The sequence below is a fragment of the Pelodiscus sinensis genome, chromosome 8 (genome assembly GCF_049634645.1).
Source record: "Pelodiscus sinensis isolate JC-2024 chromosome 8, ASM4963464v1, whole genome shotgun sequence".
Lineage (NCBI taxonomy): Eukaryota > Metazoa > Chordata > Testudines > Trionychidae > Pelodiscus > Pelodiscus sinensis.
This window is the reverse complement of record NC_134718.1, coordinates 20,526,806-20,553,060: the sequence shown is the minus strand read 5'-3', so window position 1 is coordinate 20,553,060 and position 26,255 is coordinate 20,526,806. Positions and strand designations below refer to the sequence as shown.

General features: G+C 45.5%; 1 long non-coding RNA gene across 5 annotated transcripts in view; it reads right to left on the bottom strand.

Moving 5' to 3' along the window:
• Positions 1 to 19,666, bottom strand: part of LOC142830381 (uncharacterized) — a 100,904-nt gene extending 81,238 nt beyond the window's left edge. For 2 of the 5 annotated variants that reach the window (XR_012905572.1, XR_012905570.1), the window contains exons 1-2: positions 19,354 to 19,666; positions 15,531 to 15,619 (exon numbers count right to left, since the gene is read on the bottom strand). This is a non-coding gene — a long non-coding RNA (uncharacterized LOC142830381). Of the gene's footprint in view, positions 1 to 9,270; positions 9,444 to 9,527; positions 9,577 to 15,530; positions 15,620 to 19,353 lie in introns of those variants that run through there. The other 3 variants (XR_012905569.1, XR_012905571.1, XR_012905573.1) reach the window with 3 other exon arrangements.
• Between the last annotated feature and the right edge of the window lie 6,589 nt (positions 19,667 to 26,255).

Sequence of the window (26,255 nt, the reverse complement as noted above, 5' to 3'; positions counted from 1 at the left end):
GCCCAGGTGGTTGGGTCCAACACAGTGGTCATGGCACACACTCAAAGATTACTAGGCAGGCTTCAGAATCAATGGCTTCGTCTAGACTGGCATGATTTTCCGGAAATGCTTTTAACGTAAAAGTTTTCCGTTAAAAGCATTTTCGGAACAGAGCGTCTAGATTGGCAGGATGCTTTTCCGCAAAAGCACTTTTTGCGGAAAAGCGTCCGTGGCCAATCTAGACGCGCTTTTCCGCAAAAAAGCCCTGATCGCCATTTTCACAATTGGGGCTTTTTTGTGGAAAACAAATCTCTACTGTCTACAGTGGCCTTTTGCGCAAAAGTTTTTTGGAAAAAGACTTTTGCCCGAACGGGAGCAGCATAGTATTTCCACAAAAACACTGACAATCTTACATGAGAGAGTCAGTGCTTTTGCGGAAATTCAAGCGGCCAGCGGCCAGTGTAGACAGCTGGCAAGTTTTTCTGGAAAAAGTGGCCAGTCTAGACACAGCCGTCGTGTGGCCCAGGCTTGGCTAGTGGTATCTCAAGTCCCGAGTTTACTGGATTAGCCGGACCTGGGGTTGCCAGTCATTGGAGTACTGTCTCCTGAAAGTGGTGTTCGTGATGTTGCCTCTGCTGTTGCATTTGGAGCACCTCCAGGAGTATATTCTGTTCCTGTCAGGACACTTGCTGAGCCTCTTGCTGGGCTTCCTGCAGGGTCCTCTCTGCCTCTGTGGCGCTATGCTGCTGCTGGGCCAGAAGCCTCACCAGCTTATCCATTACCCCTTGGATACAGGGGCAGATTGAGACCCAGCTCCTGGTACAACTGTAATGGGTCCACATGCTGGTGAGTGCCCTGTTGCAGCCAAGTGGCTGTACAAGGTCCTTGCCTGGTTGTCCGGTAGCCCTCAAAGTCCTGGAAGCAGGGCCTGACTGGCCCTGTCCACAGTGCTAGGAAGTCTCTGCTTGTGGCTGGTCTTTGGCCACTGTGTCCAGGTTTTACCCAGATCTAGGCTCAGCTCACACTGGGAGCTAGCCATAGTGCTGATCTCCCAGTCAGGGTATAGACCTGGCTGGGTCAAGCTCCTGAAGGGAACTGCCAAGCTCCAGCGCTGGAGCTTCTTTTATACTTCTCTGCTGGGTCCTGATTGGCTGCCACAGAGACAGCCACTTTATAGTGTGTGGAGGACCTCTTCTCCACTCCTCTTACTAGGATGGATTGTGGCAAGGCTGCTAGACTCCTGTAGAGGGCGTTGGGGCCTAGTCCAGCCCATCACAGGGCAACTGTGTACTCCTCAGGTGTCAAAATGGCAACACTTAAGAGCCATTGTCCATATAGCATCACTATTCCCTGGGCTGCGTAGGGCTGTTACATTTAGATTAATGGGCTAATCAAATAGTCAATGCAATCTGCATTGACCATTTGATTAGTTGATAAGGGTGCCTCCGCCTTTGAAGTGTAGCAACAGCCGCGGGTTGAGAGTGCTTCAGGGAGCATGGGGCTAGTGAGGGACACAAGCAGTACCCCGCTGGAACCTTTGCTCCCTGTGAGGTTTCAAAGCGGTAGCGCCACATTGAGCTCAGGGTCAGCACTCCACATGGCCCTGCTGCTTTGAAGCACTCCTTCTTTTTCCTCTCACACCCCTGCTGCCTCTTTCGTATAGATAAAGCAAGGGAGGGGGAAAGCGACTAGTCCACTAGTGTCTTGACTATCTGATAAGCATTTGCTTATTGGCTAGTCAAGTAGTCAACTAGTCGTTCACATTCCTAGGGCTGCTATCCCTCACAATAGGAGGTCAAAGCCTGCTGCTGTCTCCTAGACAGAAAACCTTTGACATATAAGTACAGGGCCCATATTCATAACTTTGCATACAAAAATCATGCAAGTAGATGAGTAGCACAAACAGAATCAGCCAGGCATAAGCTTTCATTAGACATCTCACTTGGCACAGAATTCAGGGCAAACAGACAACAGTGGGTGCAGCAATGACTGCATTTTCCTACTAAAATCCAATAACTTGACACATGTGACTAGTCAGTCCAAAGTGAGCCATTCTGGAGTACAGGCAGTCCCTGACTTACGCGGATCCGACTTATGTCGGATCCGCACTTACGAACGGGGCTTTCTCGCCCCGGAGGTCGAGGTAGCGGATTGCTGCCTGCGAGCTCCGGGGCGAGAAAGCCCCGTTCGTAAGCTGCTCCGGTGCCCCATATCTGCTGGAGACCATCTCCAGCAGACCAGGGGCACCAGGCGGGTTCCCGCACTTCTAAGGCTTTGCCAGTGCCTGTGGTCTGCTGGGGAGGTCCCAAAGCAAAGTCTCAGAAGCGCGGGGAACCGCCGCTTCTGCCGCTTCAGCTGCGGTGCCTGTGGTCTGCTGGGGACGGTCCCCAGCAGACCACAGGCAGGGGACTGAAGCGGCAGCAGCAGCGGTTCCCCGCGCTTCTGAGACTTTGCTTTGGGACCTCCCCAGCAGACCACAGGCACTGCAACTGAAGCGGCAGCAGCGGGCGGGTTCCCCCGCTTCTGAGGCTTTGCCAAAGCAAAGTCTCAGAAGCGCGGGGAACCGCCGCTGCTGCCGCTTCAGTCCCCTGCCTGTGGTCTGCTGGGGACCGTCCCCAGCAGACCACAGGCACCGGGACTGAAGCCGCAGCCGCAGGGGGGTCCCACGCCTCTGAGGCTTTGCCAAAGCAAAGCCTCAGAGGCGCGACACCCCGCTGCCGCTGCGGCTCTGCTCCCGTATCCCTGGTCTGCTGGGGGGGGGGGGGCACGGCTAGTGTGCCCCCCCCCCAGCAGACCAGGCTTTTGTTTTGGACCCTGGAGCAGAGCAGCTGGGGCTGCCAATTGGTCCTGCAGCGCCTTCTGGGCACTACTGGACCAACCCGGCAGCACCCTAGCTGCTCTGCCCCAGGTCCTGATTCAGCCGCTGCTGGTCAGTTTCAGCAGTGGCTGAATCAGGATGCTTGGGGCAGAGCAGCTGGGGTGCTGCTGGGTTGGTCCAGTAGCGCCGAGGAGCGGTGCTACTGGAGCAACCCAGCAGCACCCCAGCTGCTCTGCCCCAGGCGTCCCCAAGTCAGCCGCTGCTGAAACTGACCAGCGCTGACTACAGGAAGCCCGAGGCAGAGTTGCTCTGCCCCAGGCTTCCTGGAATCAGCTGCTGATCAGTTTCAGCAGCAGCTGACTTGGGGAAGCTTGGGGTTCTTAAATTGAATCTGTATGTAAGTCAGAACTGGCGGTCAGTTTCAGCAGCGGCTGAATCTGGACGCCAGTTCCAACTTACATACAGATTCAACTTAAGAACAAACCTACAGTCCCTATCTTGTACGTAACCCGGGGACTGCCTGTATACTGGGGTGACTTGTTCCTGCATCAGAGAACAACCTGCATGTTTTCTCTTTCCTGAGAGGTCTTGTGAGCTGTATGGAGGCAGCATGGCCTCCTGAGGACCCAGAAGAGGAAGTTCCCCTAAGGATCCCTTGGTGGATGGTGCCAAAGTGTCCCAGCCCTGCCCCCAGGAGGCAGAAGGGGTGGCGGCCGGAAGTATAAGAGAAGGAGTTCCCAGCTCAGTTGCAGCCCAGCAGCCAAGCAGACTCAGCCAAAGCTCCGGAGGCAACGGCAAGTCTTACCCTGCCAAACTCAGCAGGATGACTGGGTTGGGCTGCACCCTGAGGACTGCTCCAGGCTGCCACAAATGCTGGGAGAGCACAGTGACCACAGGATACTGCAGGGACCCCTGCTAAGGCCTGAGGCCTACCCTGGACCCCTGAAGCCCAGACCAGGCCCCAAAGAGTGGGCTGGGCTCCCTGGGTCTCTGCTTCAGCCATCCCTGGAAGAACCAATGGACACCCTGCCAGCTCTGTTGACCCCCGCAGAGCCTGCTGACCTGAGCTGGAGCAAGGCAGGACGCCAGGGGAATCTGGAAAGCAGCCCAGGGAGAGCTGACCTAGCACTGGCCAAGGACATGGACATGGACATCAACTGGGCTGCAGGTTGCGGCCCAGACCCCTGCTAGCTCACTAATTGGGCCAGTGTGTTGCGGCCAAGAGCCCCACCGACCCAGAGGCAGCTAGTGCTGCTGATAGGGCCTGGGGCTGGGACACAGTGGGGTGGGTGGGCCTGTATCCTCTCCCACCACCCTTCCCCTTGGATGGCAGATTCCCCCCTGAAGGGTGAAGCCGCCTGCACCTGTTGGCTCTCTGCCAGCAAGGAGACCCAAACCCTGGCTCATAAACTAACTGTTTGTCTGTTTGCCTACCCTGATCCCAGGGCCTGGCTCAAGACTGCTACTATTGGTTGGTTCGCCCTGCCCCGACCCCACAGTGGGGTTCTGAAACTTGTCATAGGGAGGTAGCAAGGTCGCCATGGCCTAAGACTACTACATGTACTAAAGTTGTGGCTTTTAAGAAACAGTTATATTGCAACCTTCCAAAAAGTGCAATCCGTGTTTTTATCTGTTTCCAGTCCATGCCTGAAGCACCTTCATGTGTAGGGTGGAACAGGAAAGCTCATGCTGCTGTTACCCAGGCTGTCTTTGTTTTGGTATAGAAGAAACTTTATGGCTGAAGCTGTGAACTCAGCACCTTTCATCAGCACTGAAATTCTGCTGCCCAAAAGTCCCATCAACAATAATATAGGAAGCATCCTGGAGTGTCATTGCATTCAGAAAATGATTCTGACATTCTTACCCATTTATGGAAGAGGGGTTAGCATTCCCCACCTGTATATTGGAGATGTCCCGAATGTCCCATGTGTTCTATTGCAGTCAAGTGGTTAATGATATTGTCTCTAGCCTTTCACTTGATGTCAAGTTATATTAACACTTATTTCTAAGCAAATTGGAAAGTGAACTGACTGCTTTAGCATTTAAATTGGGGATGTTTGTGGATCTTTTTGGAGCATCAGTTGTGTCCATCCCCTTATCAAAGACTTACACCGCCCCAAACAAAAATACTCCAGTCTGATAGTCCTTTAGGTGTCTGGCAAATTTGGAGGTAAAAGCAGTTCCCAGAGGAATTTTTCATGAAAAGATAACATCAGCACAGCAATTACTTTATACTCATTTTTGCAGATTATTTGTCAAGCTGTTGCAAGTCACATCTCTATCTGCAATCTTTCTCCCCTCACCCTTTAAGACTCTGCCTGGATATCTAGCTCAAAAAATGTTTCCCTTCTGTGCTAATGACATGCTTTGTGTGGTGAGCTTTCTGCAGATAGCCACTGATCAGCAGGATGACTCCATATCCTATTATAATCTGCCAGGTAGAAGCAAATAAATCTATTAGCCAGGGCTCAGCTTGTTTCATCATTGTGACAGCTTCCCATGAGCCTGCATTCATCAAAACCCTTTGAAACAGCTCCCAAATCATCTGACAGCTAAATCTCCATGACCAAACTGCAGGTTAATAGATCTGTAATCTGTTTAATTACTCATTAATAATCTAGCTCCTGACCCCCCTTTCCCTTTTGTTTTAAATTGATTACTAGCTGTTTCCTAAGAGACCAGACTGATGGGTAAAATCACTCCAGTGAATGCTTTGATATTAGCTTCCTTGCAATTTTGATCATCAATATAAAGTAAAGTAAACACCAAAATCCCCTGTAGACTTTTAAAATGCTGAGTTCACGGTCCAGTTAAATACAGCAACAGAATAGAAGTCAGGGGAAGGTTATTATATCACCTTTTATGCTCCGTTGTGCAAATGTAAGCAGAGAAATAATCTTGCTATTGAGGCTTCTATTTCCTGGCTTCTACGCTATGGGCTAGCAAAAGGAACTGAATCTTTGCTCCCACTTCATTTACTTAGAGGCCTCTCTGATCCGGAGGGCTCCCCTTCCACTCTCTTGCATGGCATAGTCCTTGTAACCCCAAAAAGGCCAGAATCCCTGGGGACTCAACTCCCAAACTTGACTGCATCTAGATTGGCATGATTTTCCGGCAATGCTTTTAACAGAAAACTTTTCCGTTAAAAGCATTTTCGGAACAGAGCGTCTAGATTGGCCCGGACACTTTTCGCGGAAAAGCATCCGTGCCAATCTAGATGCGCTTTTCCACAAAAAAGCCCCGATCACCCTTTTCGCAATCGGGGCTTTTTTGCGGAAAACAAATCTGTTGTCTACACTGGCCCTTTTGTGCAAAAGCTTTGCACAAAAGGGACTTTTGCCTGAATGGGAGCAGAATAGTATTTCCGCAAGAAGCACTGATTTTTACAGTAGGAAGTCAGTGCTTTTGCGGAAATTCAAGCTGCCAGTGTAGACAGCCGGGACAGACCGAACCCTCCTGTGCGGGGCACTTACACCATCTCCCCTCCCCCCCCCCGGTTTTCCCTGGGGCAGCCCATGTCTTCCTTGCAGCTCCCTCTCCTGGCCCAGTGGCCGGTGAGTGCTGTATCTGCATGTGCACTGCTCCAATGGTGGATATCCCCATGCCGAACTGGTTCCCCACGGATCGGAAGCTATCCAGCATGGAGAGCTTCCAGAGGGCAATGGCCACTAGCTTGTGGAGGGGAATGGTGGGCCTCATGCATGTGTCCTGTTGCCGCAGAGCAGGGGCAAGCCACTTGCAGAGCTCTAGGAAGGTGCCCTTCATCCTGAAGTTCTGGTTCCGTTGTCAGTCTCCTCAGCACTCCAGGACAATGTGGTCCCACCAGTCGCTGCTGGTGTCCAGATGCAGTGGGGCACACTGGCGTCCGGGTACCACTCCTCCAGGGCCCCCAGGGGGAGGGCCATGGGGCTGGCCTGCAGAAGGTGCCAGGCAGCCTCCAGCAATTGCTGCCAGGCTTGCAGCAAGACGCTCAGCATGAGCACTAGAGTGCCCAGGGGCGGTTCTGGCTCCATGGTTCCAAGTGCTGCAGTGTCCCAAACGAGAGTGACCAAAGCAGGTGGAGAGGAAAACGCTTTGCTGTCCCTCAGCAAGGTAGGCAAGCAATCAGGAAAACTGAGAACCAGCTGTCCGGGGGGGGGAGGGGGGGGAGAGGAGGAGGGAAGAGTCCTTTTAAGCATGAGCCTCAGACAATAGCCACACAAAGCAACTACTGACCTGATGCCCTGCTGGAACCGGTTTCTGCTGCCCTTAAATGCAATCCAGCATTCAGTGTGGACACACTATTTCAAATTAGTTTTTGGATCTAGATGCGTTAATTCAAAATACGCTAATTCAAAGTAACTAATTCAAAATAGTGCTGTAGTGTAGACATACCTCACAAGTGTACAGATTTAGGGTAACTGACTAGTTCAGGGGTGGCCAACCTATTCTGGGCAAAGAGCCAAGAAATCACTGCTCCTTTAAGAAAATGTGTTTAGAGGCTTTTTGGCCACATCAGGCTCTCGCCGGCCAATGCCATCTTTAATGGCCATGCTGGACGGCTCCCCTGCCCAGGTCAGCATAGGGAGCCAGGAGGAGAGGGCTGTTTTTTTTTTTGGGGGGGAGGGGGGGGGAACTTTGCGAGTCACACCCTGGAGGCTCACGAGCCACAGGTTGGCCACAACTAGAGTAGTTAATCAGTTAGCTAGCTGCCTAGCAGTGATCCACAGCAGAGGAAGAGTTTGCCTGGACTCCAACTGATGATTTCCTACAAGCAAGCATGAGAGAGATGGTCAGCATATGGCTCAGATGTGATGATCAGAAGTACAAACAGACTTTGGTGAACTAAATCTAAGTTCTTGGGATCTCTTTTCTTATTGAGTTTGTGTGGACTGAACTGTTCAAGTTTTACTTTCAGTTTTCTCTTACATTTACTGTAACTGGGTTATAAACTAGCTGTTTTATGTTGTAAGAATTATTTGTTTCTTCATAAGATTTTATAAAATTACATTCATTTCTTCAGTTTTTTTGAACTTGAATGTTGGGAAGATGACACTGGGCAATCCTTGCTGAAATTCCTTACAGACTGAACTCTGGGTCTCCAGTACTGCTGTAGGAGTGGGGTTTTTTTTTTTTTTTTAAAGACACTGGAGAAGGGCAGTGAAGTCTAGTCCACCCAAAGTTACACTAGGACAGGGACTAAGGTATCCTCATGCCAAGGTGCTTTCTTCACATGTCATTTCCTAATGAAGGGTGTATCTAAACTTATGCCTCGTAAAATGAGGTTTACAGGAGGGGTTGACAAATCCCCACTTATTACATAGAAATCAAAGCAAATGCAATTAACTAGCAATCAAAAAAGAATCAGGAAAACAGAAAAGGTCACTGGAAAACATATCACTTCATGCTGTGGCATGGAGACCTCACAAACGGTGTACGCGCACTGTAAGGCCAGTTCCTTAGAGCTCTCAGGCCTCCTTCTCAGGCCCTGGCTATGCTGCAGTCATGCTAACAGCCAGACACTTGCTCTGGGTGGTGGAGTGTTCCTGCACTGGGCCTCTACCCAGGGTCTTCCCTGCTGCTCGCCACACCCAGCTCCACTCTCTGCCTCCAGTTCCCAGCTGGCTTCTCTGGGCCCCCTGGCTCCAGCCCTGCTCCCATCATACATCTGCTCTCTGAGTCTCTGGTTGCGACTCTTCCCAGCATGGATCTGCATTAGGGCTATACCGCTGGCTCTCTGGCTGGCAGGACTCCTCAACTCAGCTTGAACCCCTGCTCTTGCTTTAGCTCAACCTCACTGTCTGACACAGGCAATTCCCAGATCACAAGGAGGATGGGACCCCGTGGTCTCCTCACTCCCTCATCAGCCTGCCAATCAGGCCTACCTGGAGCATGGGCCACTTCCCATTGTTCTTGGGCAGTTTCAGGGTCCTGATTTGTCATTGACCCTTCTCCTTCCTTGTGGTACTGGGACTATCCAGCCAAACAGACACACTGGGTGTGTCTAGACTGGGAAGATTTTGCCAGCTGTCTACACTGACTGCTTGAATTTGCGCAAGAACACTGACTTTGTAATGTACAAAATCAGTGCTTCTTGCCCAAACACTTTCACGCTCCCGCTCAAGGATAAGCCCTCTTGCACAAGAATACTTGCGCAAGAGGGCCAGTGTAGACAGGCACCTTAATTTTTTGTGCAAGAAAGCCCGATGGCTAAAATGGCTATTAGAGCTTTCTTGCACAAAAGCGTGTCTAGATTGGCACTGATGTTTTTGCGCAAAAGCATCCTTGCCAATCTAGATGCTCTTTTGCAGAAATACTTTCCGTTAAAAGTATTTCCGCAAAATCATGCCAGTCTAGATGCAGCAGCCACTGAGTTTTAGTAAAGGATCAACAGTCCCTTTACACAAATCACACTGAACAAATAAGTGGGCCTCACTTTTCTCCAACACTGCAGTAAATCAGGAGTAACTATGATTTATACAAGTGAAAATCCATGTGGATAATGGAGAATCTATCCCATTGCAATATATTTTAAACAGTTGTGCTTCTGGAGGAGTCACAGTATCTTTTACAAAGAATAGTGGAATGAAACCAGGTTTCCTCTTGCATTAGAGTTTACTTGACTCTGCTGCTTATTCCCACATTTGGTAAAGACCTCTGAAAAGTCCTGTGTCAAAGGGAGAAAAGCGTAAGGAAAAGCAAAAACATTCAAGATCGCAACAATCTGTTAAATATTCAAATCACATCCCACCTGGAATTTGTGTTCCTCCATGTTGTCGCTGCTCAAATTAGGATTGCATCTGAATGAGAATGGTAACATGCGTGACCCATCTATCAGGGTTCTGCACAGAATCAGCTGAATCTGCTTGTCATGCAGTTTTACTATCCTCACTTATGAAATGTAATTTGTGTTACTGAAGGCTTTTATTATATCAAGGCCAGCTATTAAATACGTTTGAGTTCTGCAACTCTCCTGTCTCTGCGCTACACTCAGACACTTGCAGCTCCCTACCTCCTTCACTGTTATCCAACTCACTAAAATTAATCTCCCATCTTTGTACTATTTCTGCTCAAGGATTACAAAAGCTAATACAAATTCTATTACTTAGTTCTTTATGGATAGAGAAACCAGAGCTATCCAAGCTGATATGAAGAGGTGCTTTTGTATCTCCTTGAAAAGTAACTGGATTTATTCCAAATAAATTCAATACCTCTCCTCTCTTCCTCCGTCTGCTCTGTGGTAAGGCCTTCCATCTGAAGGCTGATTGGGTTAATTCAGTATGGAAATGTCAGGTAGGAGGAAGCAAAATTTCACTAACTGCTTATTCAATAACCCTCCACCTCACTAGACCTTATTCTGGGAAGCAAAATGTATATTTGCTGTGCTTGCTGACCTATCATCCAATACTGTGTTCTCAACCGATTGAACTAAAGTCATCGCTGGTGTAAGCTCTGTTAAGAAAATGTGGTTCATCCGGGCCATCTTTCCTTCATCGTCCCTGTTTATTAACGTATCTTTAGACAAAAAAATGTGATGTCAGCATTATGGTATAATAGTAGTAATCGTAACCTTCCATTCTTTAAAGAGAACGTCTGTTACTCATAGGCAATGGCAGCATTTTTCATCATTTTTGATGAACGTCTGGAGTAAGCCCATTGCAAATACTTTGATCGTTCTGTTTCCATCTAGTAAGGCCAATGGCACAGACATACAATGAACAGAAGAACATTACAGCTTCTCAGTGGAGCTCACCTTTTTAATAGCACCACCATAGATAATGTGAGCATTGGAGTTAAAGCTCCCAACATAGCTTCAGTGGTTCTTCCATCAGCAACTCTGCCCTCCTCCCCCCCTCCCCCCGCCTCCCACAGAGCTCTTGCACCCCAGAACTTTGTATATAGAATCAGCCACAACTTTTAAGATGATCATTTGGATATTGGTGAACATTAGCCACAGAAGTTCTGAGAGGAGATCATCCGCTTGCTTGGTATATACTTGATTTTATCTAGTCAGTTGAAGTTGCTTATATAGTAGTGCTAAGAGCCTGGATAACAAACAAGAGCAAATGAAAAAAAAACCTCATTGATGAACATACATTCAATCTAGTTGGTATTACTGAAACCTGGCAGGATAATTCTCACAACCAAGATGTTAAAATAAACCATAACTATAATCAATGTTAAAATCAATGTTTAGAACCTACTTGGGCAAGACAGAGGGCCAAAGGGGAGTGGAGTAGCACTGTATAGCAAAAATGGCATTATCTGTTCCCAAATCATTGAGAACTAGGAGGTTTTCTTGAATGCTTATGGATCAGTGTCCTAATAAAGTGCAAAAAGGAATAGTAATTGGTGTCTTCTTCAGATCAGCAAATTGCAGTAGGGAACACCTACAGCACCTCCTTGTGCACCTACCTACCTGTAATGTGTAGGAGGGAAACTGATCATGGGGGAGATCAATTTGAAGTCTTATTCTGTCAGTATTAAAACAGTCTTGGAACTGTAAAATATTATAAATGACAATTTCTTATCTCAAAAATAGGGCACTCAAAATGGGGGAATTCAATATTAGATGTTTGGCCTAACAGATAAAGAGGAACGGATTGCAGAACTAAAAGTTAACAGTAGTGTAGTGAGACAGGGCAGGTTAGAGGGTTACTTCAAGGCAGGAAGGAGTAGCTGACCCAGAGTTTTCACGGGCAGAGTGGAAGCGGCTAGGACAGGCTGCTATAAATCAATCAGGGCCAACTGATCTCACTTCAGGCTGCCCTGGGGCATTTTAAAAAGCTTTCCTTGCGGCGGGTAGGGAGGACAGTGAAAGAGCAGGTTGAAAAGAGATGGAAAAACTTTAACAGATAAGCAGAGAATCAGAAAAGCTGATAGAGAGAAACTTAAACAACAAATAGTCTGGTAGCACTTTAAAGACAAAACATGTAGCCTTCATGAGTTTTCTTGGGTAGTTAGTGTTGCCAGAGACAGCAGGGGCTCCAACAGGGAGTGTTCGGGCTCCCTTCCCCAAGTAACCTGAGGGTTTCAGCTGATGGCTGGGGAGGACTGCTTACCCCTGTCAAAGTTAGACAGGGCTCACAGATTTGTCAGACCGCTCTATTTTAGCAAAGCTCTGCTAAAATGCATTCAGAAAATGTGATCATACAAGGTTCAAACCCCTTGATTTATACAGTCCAAAGAAAGTCAAGTTAACAGGATTAAAAGGAGAGGCAAAACTTCACATGATTAGTGAGAGACTTAGTCAAGTATCTTCATTTCCACATCAAGCACACAGCAATCTACTTGGTTCTCAATTACTTTCTCCCTAACACCTAATGTTCCTTTTCCTATTAACTCTGGCTAGCACTCTGGAATCTGCATACCTACAAACAACATTAATACACTACTCTTCTTCCTGTTCAGAGACGAACAGTATTCCTTTAACTTATTCAATTACAGCATAATTCATCTTTCTCTTACAGTATAATTCTTTCTACTTTCACACCCCAAAGCCCTTCTAGAACAGGGACAGAAATCAAAACCCAGCAAGGGGAAGAGCAAGAGGGACCTGTGCCACAGTACCTAAGCTATCCGCAAAACTGTGGGTTGAACAGGGGCCTGGGGCTCAGAAGTGGGACTGACCCTACCACAGTAGGCATAGGGGATCATGTGCAAGCAGAATAAAGTGAAGATAAGAAATGTACATCCCTTCATAAGTCCAAATGATAAGGTCTCTTAATAGGGCCAAAGCTGAACATAATTATGAGCCAAATAGGAAACTGGGGATAATTTTAAGAACATGTTATTAGATGCCCCAAACAGCACAACTGTGGAAGAAGTTTGTGTTGGTTAAAAATACAAAGCAGTTTAGAGATTTTAAAAACTTACATTTTGATTCTTTGGTCCAGGACTCTGTTCCAGCAACATCCCTAGGCCAGCAGGATCATAGATATTGCTGGACCAGATAGCCCAAGCAGCAGAGTTTGCCAGTGACTGAGAGCTGACGTGACCAGTGGGGTCTAGCAGGGCAGTGGAGTCCACAGTGTACCAGAGCCTGAAGCTATGAGGCCAGCTGTGTTGTGGGCCTCACAGGGCCAGCAGGGCTACCAGGACTGTGGGTGCTCATGGAGGGCATGTCTACACTAGGGATGCATATACATTGCAGGGTTTAACTCAAAATAAGCTATGCAAATTGAGCTACATCAATTGTGTAGCTTATTTCAAAATAAAGTGCATGTAGATGCTCCCATTTCGAACTAGAGCACTATGAGTTACCAATATCATGTGATTGTAAAAAAGAGGGGAAAATATGATGGAGTGTGGAGAGCTACTTGAGCTAAAGGATAGTGTTGGCACAAGAACAAATGGATAAAAACCAGCAGCACACAAGTTCAGGCTGGAAGTTAGACTATTTCCAGCCTCCCAGTTGGAGTTGGACACATAAATTTGTCTTTTAAAACCAATTAAAGAGTGCAACTTGATGATGGTGTGGCTTGTAATGAGAGGAAATAGCACTCAACCACCTCATTTCTGACTTATGTTCCTAAATGATCATGCTTCAACATGATACCCAAAAGGACCTGGAAGGGATATTCCTCCCCCCTTCCCCCCCAGTGTATTCTGAGAGGTTTCATTTGCTCTCCTTCCAAGGTTTAGGGATGGCTAGGGCTGGAAATGGGACATTGAGCAGGGAAGACCAGGGCTGTGAGCATTCTCTCAGGTGCTTGGCTGTTTGGTTCTTATTGAGATGCACAGGGGCTAACCGATCATCATATGGTAGGCTCAGGAACAATGTGCCCTTTGGATCAAAGTGGCAGTGGCCTTGGGGATTTTTCACCTTTGGCACCCAGCTGCTGGGTGCCAGTCACTTGCCAGATTATCTGGGTATGTCATGCTTAAATATTTGTGCCATTGCAAAGTTATCAGGCACTAATACACCTTGATCCCTCTTACACTGTGTTTGTGGCACATAACACTCTAGTGTCCTGTCCTTCCTCCAACTTCCCTTACTCCTTGTACAATGAGGGTTACAGGAGTTGGAGTAAGAAGTCTTCCAGCTTGACAGTATTTTGACACTATTTTGAAATAACTGCCTGCTAGTTATTTCAAAATAATGTTGCAATGTTGATGTACCCAGGAAATTTTGAAATAACTACTAAAATAACTATTTCAAAATAGCGTGTCCACACTACAGGGAAGTCTTGAAATTAGTCTGAGACAGACTCCCTTCATGTGGACGATGTGCCTTTACTAAGAGCCCCAGGAAGTCCTGGTGAGTAATTACTTTGAATGATTCTGAGGAGTAGTTATTTCAAATTAGCAGCAGTGGAGTGTTCACAAGACCACTATTTTGAAATAAGCGTTATTCCTTGTGGAAAGCTTATTATTTTGAAATAACCAGCCCCTTATTTTGAAATAGGCTTGGTAGTGTGTTCCCTCTGCTTGTTATTTTGAAATAAGGAGATTTCAAAATAACTCCCTTGTGTAGACCAGGCGGAGCTGCTGCAAACAGCATCCAGAGGCAATAGTGCAAGTGGCTGAAGAGAGGCGGCCAGCTGGGAGGCTTGTGCCCTCTCCCCATCCGAGATCTCTCTTGGTCTGGAAAACTCCTTTGTCTGAGATCTTTCAGGTCATGAGGGAGCCAGGCCAGGAAGGCCCAACCTGTATTAGGAACAAAATGAATCTTGACAATGGTTTTGGTTCATCATTGGATGGAAATGGTGAAATGATGAAACAATGCAGAAAGTTTTCAATAAATATTTCTGTTCTATAATTGGAAAAAACATGATGCAGTCTCATTGAATATTAACACATTTTTAATTTCATTGGTATCTCTGAAGGGTGGTAAATAGAGGCTACTAAAATGGAAATTTTAAAATCAGCAGGTCCAGATAAATTATATCCATGAGTTTTAAGAGAGCTGGCCTGGGATGCTAATGCTGATTTTTTCAGTAAGTCTTGGGACCCTGGAAAATCCTCAGAATAATGTAAGAATTCTAGATGTGTGTCAATTTTTAAAAGTAGGTAAATTGGATGACAATTATAGGACTGTAAGCCTGACATTGATCCCAGGCAAAATAAGAAAGTGGTTGGTACAGGATATTAAAAAAGAACTAGAGGAGGGAAACTTATGAATGATGATCAACATGGATTTATATTACATAAATAAATTTATATTAAATAAATCCTCACAAACTAATTTGACATCCTTTTTGGGTGATATTACAAAGTTGGTTGATAAAGATAAGTGTTGATGTAATATTTAGACTTCTGAAAGGCATTTGACTTGATACCACAAAACATTTTGATTAAAAAAAACTAGAACCATATAAAATTAACACTGCACACATTGAGTGAATTAAAAATTGGCCATCTGGTAGTTCTTGGAATATTACCATCAATGGGGAAAGTCATCAAGTGGGCCTGTTTCTGTTAAGTTCTTGCAATGTTTTGTTTCTTGGCTCTAAACTATTTGGGTATGTCTACATTGCATCCCTCCTGCAAGAAAGGAATGCAAATGCAGACAAACGAAATTGCAAATGAAGCATAGATTTGAATTTCCCCATGCTTCATTTGCATAATGGCAGCTGGACGCTTTTCCAAAATAGTGTATTTCGAGGAAAAAAAAGGAGTTTTCGAAAAGAAACCCTTCCTTTGAAATAACCCTTAAACCTCATTTAAGGAATGAGGTTTAATACATTTAAAAGAATGTTTTAATATGAGTAAATGTACACATTTAGGAACAAAGAATGTAGGCTATACTTACATAATAGATGGCTCTATCCTGAGAAGTAGTGGAAACGTTTTGGAGGGTGAGGTTGATTATCTGCTCCGGCCACAAGAGTTAATGTGATCCTTGATTGCATAATCAAAGAGAAGTTATTTTACTTCTTTATTTGGCCCCAGTGCAATCATTGTCACAATACTGTATCCAGTTCTGGTACTTACATTTCAAGAAGGATGCTAATAAATTAGGAAGGACTTAGAGAAGAACCAAGAGAATGATGACAGCATTAGAAACATGGAGAGACTATAAATGCAATCTGTTTAGTTTAAGACAGACAAGGTTAAGAAGTGACTTGATTATAGTCTAAAAATACCCATATAAAGAACAAATATTTTAAAACTGGGCCCTTCAAAGAAAGGGATAACAATGTATAACAAGTTTCTAATGGCTGAAAGTTGAAACTAATCAAATTCAGACTGGAAATAAGGTAAATATGTAACAGAATAATTAGCCATTAGAACAATTTAATAAGGCAGATAGTGGATTCTCCATTATGTACAATTTTTAAATCAATATTTGGTGTTTTCCCAAAAGATATGCTTTAGGAATCATTGGGGGGGGGGGGGGGGGGGCATTTGTATGCTCTGTTACAAAGGAGGGCAACTGTGGTTCCTCCTGGTCTGAGAATATGTGAAGCAAGACTTATGCACTTGCAGCTGCTACAGGATTGGGGCTAGAGAGGTGAGGAAAGGCTTCCCAGATGCTCATCCTGAATTGTCCCCGGGTGGAATTTGGAGCAGCCAAAAGAAGCTCTAAGATGTATCATGTACAGAGACGGTCCCCCCCTCCCCCTAAGGACCCCTATCATCAGAGTACAATGGCTGCCAGCTACTCATCCATACTCCCAACCCCAACCAGGAATGCCCACAATGTTTGCAAAGATATTCAGGAAAAAAGGTGGGTAGATGGAAATGAGCCATGTCCTGGGGCTTAGTTCTGGATCCAAAATATGTTAGTTTCCACTAATAAAAACTAGACATCAAACTATATACAATTTGTAAAGCTTTGCTGACCTGTATGATTTGTGTTTTTTCTGGGAGATTGGCAAAGATAAAACATTCTCTATGTAAGGGCTGGGCAATAATTTTTGATGGGAGGCCACTCCAAGATTTTGGAAAGTGGCCAAGGGCTGCACTCTATGATATTAATAGAGGCAATGCAGGGTCTGAGATGGGGGTTGGGTGAAGACGGGAGCTTGGGGGAAGAGACTGGGGTACAGGAGGGAGACTGGGAGGAAGTTGGGATGAAGCAAGCGGTTGTGACCTAGGGCAGGAAGTGGAGTGCAGGGGTTTGGGTTGTGACCTGGGGAAGGAGGGGATTGTGATCTGGGGTAGGAGATTGGGGTGTCAGATCTGGGAGGGGGCATAAGTGTAAGAGGGGGACAGAGTGTTTGAGTATGTTGACTGGGGGAGGGGTAGAGAGTTGGGGCAGGAAAGGGCTGGGGTGCCAGAAGCAGGCTGTGGCCAAGAGATTTACTTGCCAGCTGCCAAATGAGCTTGCCTGCCTGCAGAGCTTAAAACGTTTCCCAGCCAGCCTATCTGCCTGGTCAAGTGCTTCATGAATAACTGAGCTGAGGAGAGTATGATTCTTCTTAGCTGCCTGTTAGTCTAACAAGCAGCTCCCATTGGCTGGTTACTTGCAGAAACCAGCCAATGGGTACGTGCTGGGGACAGGTCAGCTCCTAAAACTTCTCCCCTCCAGTTTTAAAACAGAAACAGAGCCCTGCAGCCACATTTCTGCATAGTGAGTGGGGCTGAGTGGCAAGCAGAGGAGCCTGCATGGGACTTCAGATCCAGCCCACAGAGGCAGCATGGTGATTTGGTGGGCCGGATCTGGCCCATGGGCCATATTTTGCCCAGGTCTGCTCTATGTGCTTGGCAGCTAATGGCTTCCTGGAGTAGCTGAAAGTGACAAAGTTTATGAGGAATGTGGTAGAGAAAAAGCATTACCATAAGTTGCATGGAGAAGCAAAAATATACGACAACTTTGAAATAGATTCATAGAAACTAATATAAAAACAAAAGTTCACCCTCTATATTGATCTAAAAAAGTTCAGACATATTTACAGAACCCTTTTTCTCAGTTTTGAATGAACTCCATGCTCTAGAAAGTGAAGGATTGGTAATACTAACAAGCCAACTATACCAGGAGCTAGGGAGATACTGGAATAGGTATGAACTAGAATAATATGAGCCTAACTCAGTTCTAATGGGGCTCAAGATACTGTGCTACATAATACAGTGTGGATGCTCCAGAGTGCTGCAGCTCAGGTTCTAAAGTTCCAAAAGTGCACTAGCTCGAGCCCCACTTGAATGAGTCAATCTCTCAATCATGGGCAGCAGGTTTGTATTTTTGGTGGTGCCCCACTAGCCACGCCCCTCCCCTTCCCATTAACCACGCCTCTGGAGGCAACATGCTCAGGGCAAGACAGACACATGACCAGAAGTAAAAGGTGTCATGTCACCCCTCTTAAAGGGCTTTTCCCACCATCCTCCTACCAACAAGGATTAGTTTAGCTCCCCACCACACCCCCCCCCACCCGCATGCAACTATCCTGCAGTTGCATTAACCCAATGTGACAGACATTAACTCTTGCAGCTTCTTGTGCAAGTACAGTCGTTCTTGTGCAAGAACCCACAAAGCATCCACACTGTCTGCCTGCTCTTGCGCAAGGAAATTTACAGTACAGCATGGTAAGAGAGGGCATATTGCGCAAGAGTTATGCTCTTTTCTAACAGGTGTAAGCTCTCTTGCACAAGAGGGCCATGTGGATGCTCAGCTGAGATTTCTTGCACAAGAAACCCCTTTGGCTAAAATGGGCATTGGAGCTTTCTTGGGCAAGAGAGCGTCCACATTGCCATGGATGCTCTTGTGCAAAAACACAGCTCACACATGGCAGTGTGGATGTTTCTTGCACAAGAAACTACTGGCATAGACATAGCCTAAGAGTTTCCTCCCATGAGCAGAATCAATTTTATGTTGTGCACCAGTACTGAGTTCATGTGGCTTGTTCGGATGTGCCACTGTGGCACCCAAGTTACTAATACACGTTTTTAAACCTTTACCTTTTCTCTGTGCTGCCATGCCTCCTCCCCTTGTTCCATCAGCTCCCCTGGTTCCTGCTGTCCCCCCCCCCAACCCCTCACCCTTCTCTACTATCCTGACTCCTTCCCTTCTCACTGCCCTCAGCCTTCCTGAGATCTGTCCCCTTCCATCAGCCCTTCTCTGCCCACTCCTCCAGTAGCCCCACTCTGATCATGAGAGTCACTCCTCATCCCCTCTCCTAACACGTCCATCTCCACACCTGCCCTGCCTCTCCCTCTGATGGTGGTGGTCCCTCCCCTGCAGGGGTCTGCCCTTCTGCTTCACCCACCAAAACCCCTGGCACCTGCACCCTCCTAGTGCCTCCCCCTTCCCTCTCTGCCCCTGCCCCCATTGTCCTATTTTTCCCTGATGCCCACCCCCTCACCACCCTCTGCCCCCATTCCCCTCCTTCCCCTGTGCCCTCACACATGACTTGCTCCATACCTGCCTGCCTCATGCCCACTCCCTCTTTCAAACCTTCTCCCAGCACCTCCCCATGCACCCCTCTAGCCCCCAGTGCCCTTCCCCCCTCCTCTCCCAGCATCACCCTGCCCCCCTCCCACTGACACCTCCCCTCCTGCTCTTTCCCTCATTGTCTGCACTTGGCCCCCTGGCATTTTCCTCTCCTCCACCCTGTCCCTTGGTGCCTTCGCCTGTCTCCTCCTGCCCTGCCCCCCTCACACAAGCCCCTTCCACCCTATTTCCCCCCCTCCCCTACCTTCCAGTTTGCGGGGCAACGATCAGGCCCCGCCACCGCGCTGTCCATCGACGGGGTATGGGCCGCTCTGGCGCCCGTTCCTTCTGGGGCTGTGGAGATGCCTGCTGGGTTCCAGCACCGCCTTGGGCTCCCTCCCCCTTGTCTGCCACCCCGCCAGCATTTAAAATACCCGGCGCGTGGCGTGAGCATGCGCCGCAAGGGGGCGGGGCTAGCCAGCCGCGCCGCTCGCTGCAGTGGCAGACAAGGGGGAGGCTCCCATGGCATCGTGGGGGGAGAGCAGGACCCCAGGCCAGGGGGGTTGTCTGGGATTGCCGAGAGGGGGACTCACCTTCCAACGGCACTTGGCTGGTGCATCATGTGGAATGAGGGGGCAGGGCAACAGCTGCTTTGATTCCCTCCCGCCCGCCCCCAATTGTGTGGGCTGGGCTCTAGGCCCAGGTGGACTTCCCCCTCCCCCTCCCCCTCCCCCTTGTCTGCCACGCCGCCGGCATTTAAAATACCCGGCGCGTGGTGTGAGCATGCGCCGCAAGGGGGCGGGGCTGGCCCGTCGTACCAGGGGCGAGGCCTCCAAATCCCATCACCCCTGTCTGGCGTGGCGTGCGCATGCGCTGCAAGGGCACCGGAGGCCGGGGGGGGGGAGCCTGCCGTGACAGCTTGCCATGGCGTGAGTCCAGTGGCAGAGCCCTTGCGCTCCGGCACATTGGGGCTGCGGGCGCCCCGTTACAAGTCCTCTTCTCCTCCGGGAACGCTCTGGAGCCGGGGGAGGAGCAATATTCAGAGCCAGGGGAAAGGCCCAGCTCCAAATATTGGTGGAGCAGGGCCCCCCGGCTCTGAATATTGCTGGAGCAGGGGCACCACGAGCCCATAGAACTCGCCGCCCATGCTCCCAGTTGCATTGCAGAACTGCTACTAGATCACTACTTAATGATCCCTCCTTTCCCCTGCCCCCCCTTTCCTTATTTATTCTTGGATTTGGACTTCCAACACTGATCATCTGAAGAGTGCCCATGAAAGCTCATGATACCATCTACATGTTTTGTTAATCTTTAAAGTGCTACCAGAGTTTGTTGTTTTTTAAATTTTTACTTAATGAATGTCACTCTTGACCTGAAATGCCCCCTTGCTATTTCAGTCCTGATCCTTTCTTAAAAAGAAGGGCTGTGTCTCCACTGGCCAGTTTTTCCAGAAAATCAGCCGCTTTTCCAGAAAAACTTGCCAGCTGTCTACACTGGCAGCTTGAATTTCCGCAAAAGCACTGACTTCCTACTGTAAGAAATCAGTGCTTCTTGCGGAAATATTATGCTGCTCCCATTCAGGCAAAAGTCCTTTGCGCAAAACTTTTGCGCAAAAGGGCCAGTGTAGACAGCTCAGATTTGTTTTCTGCAAAAAAAAGCCCCGATTGCGAAAATGGTGATCGGGACTTTTTTGCGGAAAAGAGTGTCTAGATTAGCACAGACACTTTTCCGCAAAAAGTGCTTTTGCGGAAAAGCGACCATGCAAATCTAGACGCTCTTTTCCGAAAATGCTTTTAACGGAAAACTTTTCCATGACATCCTAAATGCCAAAATGATCTCTTTTGTATTCCTTCTGTTGCTACCTAGTTAACGCCTCTCATTTTTAAATCTGACTTCTCCATCAAGAAAACAGAGGAGAAATTGCTGACTGCACTGTAAAACTGAGCTGTGAGGCCCATAGATCAGCTTTATTTGAGCTGATATATTTTCTGGGAAAAAGCTACTAGCAGTCTATCCATAGATTAGATGTGTCCTGGCTACATAATTTCCATTCTACGTCTTTCAAATGGTCCTGGATAAAATGAAACTGGTCTTCCAATAGTAATGACCTGTCACTCTAGGGCCAGGTTGTGTCCTCCTACTCATTCTGAATAGGGTTTTCCTAATCTAGTAATCCCATCAATTTTAGTGGCATTACTTGGGATGTAAGACCAAATGTTGTTTTGCTCAATAGACTCTCTCTTACAGTTCAAGGTTAACACCCCTTCTTACTCACCTTACACATGTCCTGGCTAACCTCACAAGCCCAGTGGTATAGCAAGGGGAGGGCGGGGAGAAGAGGGAAGTTGCCTACAGGAGCCACACTGGGGAGGGGGCAATTTATCTGCCAAAAGTTATGTTATTAACTTTTTATGATTATTTCCTATTTTGTATATATTCCATCAGACGACTGTGAAAAGGTTAAGCAAAACCTTCAAAAAGTAAATAGGCATGCTTTTATCATTCTTGTTGCTCTTCTCTGGACCTTCTCCAATTTCTCCTCATCTTTCCTGAAATATGGTACCCAGAACTGGACACGATACTCCCATTGAGGCCTAATCAGTGCAGAGTAGAGCAGAAGAATGACTTCTCGTGTCTTCCCACAACACTCCTGTTAATGCTTCGCAGACTCATGTTTGCTTTTTTTGTAATAGTGTCACACTGTTGACTCATATTTAGTTTGTGGTCCACTATGACCGCTAGATCCCTTTCTGCAGTACTCCTTCCTAGACAGTCGCTTCCCATTCTATATGGCTGCATCTAGACTGGCAATCTCTCAACCTTGCCAGCAGTCTACATTGGCCGCTTGAATTTCTGCAAGAACACTGGCAATCTCATGTAAGATTGTCAGTGTTCTTGCAGAAATGCTATGTTGCTCCCGTTCGGGCAAAAGCTCTCTTGCGCAAATGCTTTTGCGCAAGAGGCCCAGTGTAGACAATGCGGTATTGTTTTGCGCAAAAAAGCCCCGATGGCGAAAATGGCGATCGGGGCTTTCTTGCGCAAAACAGCGTCTAGATTGGCACGGACGCTTTTCTCCAAAAAGTGCTTTTGCGGAAAAGTGTCCGTGCCAATCTAGACGCTCTTTTCCGCAAATGCTTTTAACGGAAAAACTTTTCCGTTAAAAGCATTTGCGGAAAATCGTGCCAGTCTAGACGTAGCCTATGTGTGACATGGTAGGTTCTTCCTAAGAGGAGTACTTTGCATTTGTCCGTATTAAACTTCATCCTATTTAGCTCATACCATTTCTACAGTTTGTCCAGATCATTTTAAAGCAGTTGCAACCCCTCCCAGCTTCATATAATCTGCAAATTTAATAAGCGTACTCACTCTCTATCTATCTAAATCATTGTTTAAGATATTGAACAATGGCTTTTGGTCCCTAGTGTTTCAGGTCATATGATGGTCACCTAGGTCTAGTCCTTACCAAATTTTTATTTCATCTGAACAAAGCTGTAAGCAATTAAGTTAACTGACATAATTCTGAACTCAGTTTAGCCAGGTGGGGTTGATGCCTTGTTAGCTGCATTAATATTTTTGAATATTAACCAAAACCATAAACATTAGGTTAGAAAGAAACATACTCCCAATTTTCCATACTATTACAAATCTGATGTATTAAGCAAAGTTACCATTGGATACAGTTAGAATCACAGGCAACACTATAGCCAGTAGAAAAACTATCAAAATTATTAGAAGTGGTGAGCATAGCTTCTCAAGAGAGGCATTCCTTTTTTTCTTTTTTCAGTGATAAATGGCTTTTTTTCTTTTAAAACCAAACACTCTCCAAAAGCTTTAATTAAAAAAAATGTGTTTTGTTTTCAAAATGTAAAACATTTCACAAATTTGTTTTATTTTATCCTCTTCCTATATTTGGCTTTATTTCATTTTTCCAGTGAATGCAATATAATTAATGATGTGCAGAATGCTTTTGCTTTTATTTTGCCAATAGAAAAGTTTAAGTATCAATAGGGAAAATGAAAAGAGGTAATCCTTAATTTTCACATATTGCTTATTTGTTATAGTTGGTTCTCCTCCCATGAAAACTTTTTACTATTTGGGAAAAAAATCAAATTTTCCCATGTAAAATTTTGGTTTAGAAGAGACAACTTGGTTTGGAAATATTGCATGGTGTCTCATGGGAATAGTAATTCATGTGCTTCTTCTCCCCATTTTTGACTATGGGCCAGGCTCCATCTCCCAGGTAACATTAAGGTTTTCACTCTGCTGAACTACCCATGTGAGCCATGGAATTACTTGGCCACTTTCAAATATTAAAATAACCCTTTTTTAATTAGAAACTTTTCTTTTAAGAAAAATCAAATTTTTCCAGGAAAAGGAGACCTTCGTCACAAAAGTTGGAATTTAGTCAAAACTCTCATTTTCTTTCGTGAAACAATTTTGACAGTAAAATTTCCACATGTCCTACCCATTTTCAAATAAGGGGTAGGGCAGAAAAAAACTCTTTATTTTTTTTAAATCACTTTGAAAAGAAAAATTATTCCACTAAAACACTGAAAAATTGAAGTAACCTTTTAGATATTTTCATATTTATTATTTTAGCCTGTTCAAGAGATAAGTGTCTCAAATATTGTTTACTAAACTTGAGATCTTACTGCAGCTTCATTTTCAGAGCATGTGTTGTCAGCATTTTTTGATAAACAGCCAGTGTTAAGTATAGTGATAGAAATGTTGCCGTGTTAGTCTGGTGTAGCTGAAGCAAAATACAGGACTATGTAGCACTTTAAAGACTAACACAATGGTTTATTAGATGAGCTTTTGTGGGCCAGATCCACTTCCTCTGGCATTCAAAAATCATTGGTCAGGGTGTTTGCTAGTTTGACGGTGATTGCAGTTTCTTTAGATGATTATGAAAGACATGCAGGGAACTAAAACTGTTATGGTAGTAATTGATTTAAAATCAATAAAACAAACTATAAACAGGCTATAGTGAAAACTGAAATAGAGCCTATTAACTACCCACTTATTATGAAACAATACCTAACTTAAACAGTCAATTAAATTGGTTTATTTTGTAACATTCTGTACAATATTTTTTAAGAAATGGAAGAAATATTCTCTTGTCTTTTAACAATTAGCCAAAATCCAGGGTACTATGGGTGTTTCTATTAGAGGGAAAAAATTGATTATATATCTTTCTTTGATGGAACAATGTTTAATTATATAGAATATATACAATCTTCTCTTTGCCCTCCACTCCAATCCTATTTAATTTAACCTATAGCAGTATTTTTAAAGAAAGGTTATATAGAATAGGTATTTTTCTTTCTACGATTCATGTGTCTGTAAAATGACATGAATATAAAGATTATTTTAGTGGGTAACATAGCTACTTCAGCTTTCCTCCTAACAATCAAATCTAATCAACTAACCAGACCTTTCAAAGTTATTTTCTTGGCAATATATTGGCAAAGAATCTACTGTTACACACCTCAGATGTCAGTGTCTCACAACTGTAGTATGATAGGTGACATGCAAAATTATCTGGCCAGAGCAAAAGAAATATTTGTCCAGATTTTATTTGCACATCTACTCTCCAAAGCGCAGTTATGTGAAAGAGGAAACTTTTCCTTTGCCTTTTAGTTTACATTTTATACAGTAAATTTGTTTTACAGTTGTTATGTACCATGACAAATTTGGTTCTTTTATATTTCCAAAACAATAGTTAAGTTATATATCTTGCTTAGGCCAACAATGAGGTTTGAAATCCTCATCTGTTAGGCTATGTCTACACTGTGGAGTTTTTCTGGGGTACCAGAGATAGCCTGGAAAAACTCCTCCATGTCCAGGGAACACATCTGCCCCGTAAACCTCATTTCACAAGGAAGAAGGGCTCTTCTGAAAGAGGAGGTTTTTCTGAAATTTGGCCCAGTGTAGACAGGCCAAATTTCAGAAAAGCCTCTTAAAAAAAATTGGAAAAAGGTACGCAAATTGCATACCTTTTTCCGAAAAAGAAGTGTAGAGTAGACATAGCCCTAGTAATAAAAGCATGAGTCTCCTCTGCTTGAACCAAATGATTAAGGCTCCAGTTCTGCAGGTAATTTAGTTAACTGTCCATGTGCTTAAAATTAATCCCATACTGGCAGGTGTAGTCTACACATTCATCCAAACACCCATACTACAATTTTCTGAGTTACACTTCCTTGCATTAAGAATATTTACATAAAATGCTATTTTAGAACAATTGCATCTCTATGCTATGTTCATGTAGTTAGACATTAAGAATGGTCAGAGTCCAAAAATTCTGGATGGTTTTGTTTAATCATTTTTAAGACAAACTATATTAGGATCATGTGGATTATTTAGCTTCTCATTACTAAGTATATGAACTGCATTTGTATTTCCTATTCACAGCATGCTCACTGATGAATTCGACCTCTACCATTCCTTCCAAGGGCAAACACGTGCATGTGTTAACCTTCTCCTAAATCTCGTCCCATAGAATTTAATAGTACCTGGTGTGTTAATGTTTCTTCAGGCCTGAGGGTGATATGGCTGACAAAGCACTATACATCAGCACTGTGTTTAAGCATTCTAGTAGTAAATGACATAAGGTTGGGATATTAACTGGATGAGAAAGATTCTTTATCTCTGTTTCTCTAGCAAACAGACATAACAAGATTTGTGATGGTGAATTTGATAAATGCAAGTTTGATAGTGTAGTTCTGCATATACTATTTTAAAATATTAATGAAACTCAAAATATTGCAGGTGAGCAGGGCACAATATAAAGCAACGGTTTAATTATGTTCTAATTGTGGCTGCATGAATCCAAACTAACTCAGATGAAGCTAATGGGCCAAATCCAGATGTGAGTCATTACTGGCATGGCATCATTCAATATTGCCACCCTTACTTCTACACTGCTGCTGGAGGGGTGCTGCCAAGAGAGCTGGATGCCTGGACAACAGATGCTGCTCTCTGGCCAACCAGCTCTAAAGGCAGGTAGAAGTAAGGATGGCCCCCATAAAATAATCTTGTGACCCCTTCGGCAATTACCTTTTGGTTAGGACCCCCAACTTGAGAAACACTGGTCTCCCCCATGAAATCTTTATACTATAGAGGCTAGATTCACTGTCCATGATACATTTTTTATGGCTGTGAATTTGA